The sequence below is a fragment of the Haliotis rufescens genome, unplaced genomic scaffold (genome assembly GCF_023055435.1).
Source record: "Haliotis rufescens isolate VD_foot unplaced genomic scaffold, xgHalRufe1.0.p SCAF_1, whole genome shotgun sequence".
In the NCBI taxonomy this organism is placed as follows: Eukaryota; Metazoa; Mollusca; class Gastropoda; order Lepetellida; family Haliotidae; genus Haliotis; species Haliotis rufescens.
In genome coordinates, this window is record NW_025963779.1 from 41,300,123 (window position 1) to 41,306,122 (window position 6,000).

The 6,000-nt window shown below is 37.1% G+C and overlaps 1 long non-coding RNA gene across 1 annotated transcript; it reads right to left on the minus strand.

Annotated features, from left to right (window-relative positions):
- Positions 1–234: 234 nt before the first annotated feature.
- On the minus strand, positions 235–3,173 carry LOC124121075. The gene is made up of 3 exons (XR_006858961.2): positions 3,049–3,173; positions 1,556–1,760; positions 235–1,109 (listed from the first exon to the last, which is right to left on the minus strand). It is a non-coding gene; the product is annotated as an uncharacterized LOC124121075 (long non-coding RNA).
- Positions 3,174–6,000: the final 2,827 nt, after the last annotated feature.

Genomic DNA, 6,000 nt, shown 5'->3' on the forward strand with positions numbered 1-6,000 from the left:
TTAGTATGACAAATGGAAACGTAAAAACAATTTACAAACAGTCTTTTAAACATTTTTCGTTTGAGAAATGGTAACATAAACTCAATATCCTGATTTTGTTTCACAGTAAATATGAATTATGTATAATTGCTTATGTCTTTATGTTTACACTAGTGATCATCAATCAACATTGTCACTAAAAACAATTGTGAAAGTGAAATTCTAGTCACAGAATAGGTATGTTTTTGCCACGAAATACAGCTGGGATTGATATTAGTTACAAGAATAAATAGTTATAACACTGAAATATCTTTCTTCGATACTGCACAAAACAACAGTACAACATGATCATAGAATTAATATCACACAATCCAATTTGAATGGCCCCAAATATATGGTGAAAATATACAAGTGAACATTAACCTCATTAACAAACATTTGCAAATTGATAACCCATCTCAGCTTTTTCCTGAACTTGTGAAAGTATCCATGCCAAATGGCAAAGAAATCTGTTAATGCGATAATTGAGCATTTATTCATTTCTGCCTTTTAATCTTTTTCTTTGATAAGATTTGGGTTCTCTTTTGATTTGCTTAGTTATGCTCAAGCATAATTGAACAACAGACAACTGGTGAGGCTGGTTCACTGACTGTAAGTGGTTGCAAGCAGTTTTGTTTAGGCACCAACGGAGAAGTGGCATCAGTTGACGGTATGTCAGAGACATGGCAGGTCTGTGAGCATATAGCAGGTGCGGCTGGTTCACTGACTGTAAGTGGTTGCGAGTAGTTTTGTTCGGGCACCAAATGGAGAAGTGGCATCGGTTGAAGGTATGTCAGAGACATGGCAGATCTGTGAGCGTATGGCGGGTGAGGCTGGTTCACTGACTGATACATTTGATAACATAGATCTAATTAAGGAATGCGAATGAGTGGTATAAAGTGCATGACTGCTACATGCCCAGGTCACTTCAATCATAGGCCCAAAAGTTACATCAGTCTGTACACCCATTTCTCTGGTCTTCGGCACAGTCCTTCCACTCTGTGTATTTGATATTTTCCACCCCCCTGCTCTCCACAAACTGTCAAAAATTTCTCCTCATCTCTAGTCCATCTCCCATTATGGCATGGTTCCTGCAAAATATTACCTATGTATTATTTTTTTTCAAATATTCTAAATTTAGGCAAATGGTGCAACATCAGTATGTTTATACAAAATTTGTGTCAACAGCTTAAAACAAAACTCATAAAATAATGTAGGGAGTCTCATATAAAACTTGTCAGGATGGCCAATACTGTTTGCTTTGTCTTAATCTTTACCACCTAAACTTTGTATCAATGACTATGTTATGGTACGGTCAGTCATGACTTCATTCTTATGCAAGTTCCTACAAACAAACATGTATGTGTATGCAGTTTGAATACAACTAATAATTACATGGTAATGAATGATTAAATATTAATAAATATAAATAAATATTACTATAAAGAAATTTTCAAATGAATAAAAAATAATAGTCTGCCGTATCAATATTTGCACGAAATTAGTCAAAAGCCATTATGTGGGTACTAGTACTCACCTCTATTACTGCGAAAACTACAATATTTCAAGGCTCTCAAGCCTTGCCCAATGTGTTTTGTCAGCCGCCATCTTGTTTAAGCAGACCATGTTTTATGGTGGGCGATAACGGTCCTTTAGTTCCTTGGAAAGCAGAGCAAGAGCAGTGACACCAAGCAGAGGATCTGGGAAACATTCTATGGCCTTATGTGACACCAGCTGTTAATCTGGAGACAACAGATGTAATTACAGTTACTGTACATGTAGTATATTCACAAAGGCATTCAACAACATATTATTATATCATATGTACCTGCATAGGGCCTGTTGCATGTTAAAGTAGTGCAACCTATTCAACTGACTCTTTATGTATTGTAATGCATTGGTTAACATGATCATTAGGTGGACACATTTTAAAAGTCACATCAAATGATTAAATATTTATAAATAAAAATAAATATTACTATATAGAACTTTTCAAATAATTTAAAAATAATAGTCTAGTCTGACCCTATAAATATGGACAGATCTTTGATGTCCTTTCAATTAAATATGAAGCATTTGACGATTTATTCATTGTCCTGATTTTTTTCATCAGTTGATCATATTTATAATGTTAATTCTTTGATTGAAACAAGACATAAGGGACCAACCATTTGATATTCTGATGGTAGGGCTGGGATTTTATTGAGAAAAATAAATTGTCCCTGAAATATGCTTGAAAAAAATATTCATGCTTCAAACTTTTGAAAAAAAGAAATTGACTGCTACATCGAATACATTGTTGCAAGAGGCATATAAAAACAGTATTAGTCTCATAGTTGTAATTAAAAGAATATCTGGTATTTCAGCTGTAGCTGATAATATGTTTTGTCTCCAAACACAATCCTAGACCAAGACCACCATCCCCTACCCCACTCTCCCACCAATATCAAATGGTCCCTCAGTATGCTCAGGAATTTAATAATATACCCACGAAATTAGGGTACATGACCATATCTGACCATAAACATAGCCCAGTTCAAATGATTCCCGTTTCGTAATTATTGTCACAATAAAATATTTGCAGTTAAATATTTATTCGTGCTTTCATTGCCTTTAATTTTTTTGCTGCGGGAATCATCAAAACTATTCACAAAATATTTCTAGATATTATTTCGGTCAAAATTCAGTTTCATGTGTTATCATTGACATTTTGGCCATGTCATGTTGTTGCCTAGAAATGACAATTTCGTACTACCAGACACAATGACAAGCATATGAATTATGAATATAAGTGCATATGTAATAGTCCATGCAACAGATAGTTGACAACACGGCGGTTTCATACAGAATTTCTCAGAAACTTAAATTGTCTTGCGTAAGAACTTCATGATAATCTGTTCAGAAGGTAAATTCATAAGAGATTCATCGTCCTCCATTTAAAACAAAAACACTGCCGTGTCAATATTTGCCCGAAATTAGTCAAAGAATACATTGACATCCCATAGCCGTTATATTGGTACCAATACTCACCTCCGTTACTGGGAAAACTACAATTTTCCGGGGCTCACTAGCTTCGCCCTATGCATTTTGACAGCCGCCATCTTGTTGTAGCAGACGATGTGTCATGGTGGGCGATACCGGTCCTTTGATTGAAAAGCGGAACAAGTGCAGCGACACCAAGCGGAGGATCCGGGAACCAGTCTAATGATGAATTGCCTCCAATTCAGCCGTGAATACTGACTGGCAGGCGAACTGAAGGTGCTTGGGGTTTGGAGCTATGGACATAGATCCCGTAACCAGCAGTGTTGTTGATAGGATTCTTGGATCCATCTCTGTATATATGGGCTCAGCTGTCCCAGGTAGTTCGAATTTTAGTGACAGCTACTGATCGTACATGCATACGTATTATATCATTGGATTGTTTGATAGGCATTACTTAGAAGTTGACGGATGACAAGGTAGACACAATTTTATGGATAACAACTTCTTTAATTCTGTGAAAAGCGACGTTTCGGTATAGATCCTTATACCGTTGTCAAGCAAGACTGAATGAGGGTAACTTACTTACTTATATTGGAGATTTAATTTGCGCTTTCCGACTGCAAGCGTATGTCGCACACGGGCCCGGCCAGGCCATTTAATGTGTTTCCGAAAAGGGGAAAAGTGAGTTTGTGCAACCCTGGAGGGGGGCTTTAGGGGTTGCTTATGTAGTAATTTTGAAATTTTGAGATTTGGAATGATGCCAAGAATGGGTGGAGGACGAACTAAGGGAACTGTGTGTGTTGGGTGGTTGTTAGATTAGGTAGTTTTGGTTTAAATATTTTATTTGGGGTTTAAATGCGACTAATTAGTCCTATTTTAATTAGGTATATGCCTAAGGCTTTGAATTTTTCTAATTTATTTTGTGGATTTAGGATTGATTCTAGTGTAAGTGCGGTTTTAAGATTTAGGGTGGTCTGTATAGTGTTGTTCGGAGTGTTTGGTAGTGTGTGCAGTGAATGGGTACGTGTTCTGGTGTTTCTTGTTGTTTGCAATGTGGACAGTTACCTGTTGTGTGTAGATTAGCTATTTTACGGTGATTATTAAGTTTGTTGTGGCCTGTTTGTAGTTTAGTAATTATTCTGTCGATTTTTTTTAATGGGTCTAGTATTTTTGGTTTAGTTAGTTGTCTTTTTAGTACTTTCCTGATTTGGCTATTTGAGTTTTGGTATAAATTTTGCCATTTTTTGTTGATTTTTTGTTTAGTGACACTTTTGATTTCTGATTTGGAGCTGGGTAAGTTTAAGCTTATTTCTGGGAGTTTTAAGGGATAATTTTGCTGCTTTATCTGCGTTTTCATTTTCCAAAGATTCCTACGTGGGCGGGGATCCAAATGAACTCTATTTGTTTACCTGCCTTAGTTAAGTTGTTGGAGCTTTTGAGTATTTGATTTATTAGTTTGGGGCGGTTTTTAGTGTTTTTATTTTTGAGGGCTTGTAGTCCACTGAGGGAGTCGGTTAGGATGAGGATTTTTTGGTGTTTTTTAGATTGCTGATTGTGTAGTGCTGAGGCCATGCCCATGAGTTCGGCCGTGAATATGGATTGGTTGTTTGGGAGTCGGTAAGATTTGGTGTTTTTGGTTGGTTGTGCGATGTGGACTCCAAAACCTGTGTGTTTTGATATCGGATCTGAGGATCCGTCTGTGTATATGTGACACCAATTTGGCCAATTTTCGTGTATGTATGCTAGTGTGGTGGTTTTAGCGATGTTAGGATCGGTCTGTTTATTTAGTGTATCGGCTAGCGTTGTGTCTATTTTTGGTATTTTAAGTTTTGGAGTGAAAATATTGGATGATTTATTGTTTTGTTTAAGATTATTTATTTTGTGTTCATTTAGGTAATTGGCTAATCTTTGGGAAATTGGAGGAAGTAGTGGATTTTTCCGGGCTAGGGCTTGTTTTTTATTAAGTTTTCGATTAGAGAATTTGATGGGACACGGCCCAGAAGTTTAGGGTAAGTTGTTCCCTACGTAGTTTAAGTGGCATTTCTCATGTTAAGGCCTGGAGTGAGGTGGGGGAGGTGCCATGTTGAGTTCGTGTGATTAGTTTTAGGGCCTGATACTGGATTGAGTCTAGTTTTTTAATGAGAGATTTGTTTAGGGTGTCTTAAATGGCACTGCCATAGTCTAGTTTGGATCTATGCCAAACCATGTCGAATGCTTTGGAGAAGTCTAGAAAGATGCCTGTAGTATATTGTTTGTTAAGTTGGCCTGTTTTAATGTCCTGCTCTTGTCGGGCGAGGTTATCTAAGGTTGAGCGTCCAGGAGTGAAACGGCTTTGGTCTGGATTTATTATGTTGTTTTGTTCTAAGTAGTGTTGTTGCCTGTTTTTTGCCATTGATTCCATTACTGTGCATAAGTTAGAAGTTAGGGAGATTGGTCTGTATGAATTAGCCTGGTCAGCTGGTTTATTGGGTTTGGGGATTGGTATGACCAGGGCTTGTTTCCAAGGTGATGGGACCTGTCCGTTTAGATATATGAGGTTATAGAGTTTTAGAAGAGTTTGGAGTAGTTTGGGTGGTAGTTGTTTAATTATCTGGTATGAAGTAAGGTCTAAGCCTGGGGCTGTGCCCTTTTTCCTATTTTGTAGGACGTGGAGTAGTTCTTCCATTGTGAAATGGAGATTAATTTCTAGGTTATTATCTTTTGGCTCTTTGGTAAATTTGGTTTCTGATTTTAGTTGTTCCTGGAATTTTTGGTTGAAGTTGCTGTTGCTACTGACGGCCGAGAAGTGATTTGCTAGGTTATTAGCTTTTTGAGTGGGGTTTGTTGAATTGTTTATGTTGGGATTTTTTTTAGATACGTTTAATGCCCCTAATGGCGTGGATTTTGCGCCACACTGATCTGGCGTCTGTATGATTGTTAATTTCTTCGCAATTTTTTTCCAGTCTCTAGTTTTAGCTGTTTTAACTAAGCTTTGTACTTTGTGATTTAGTTCGTGTGCTA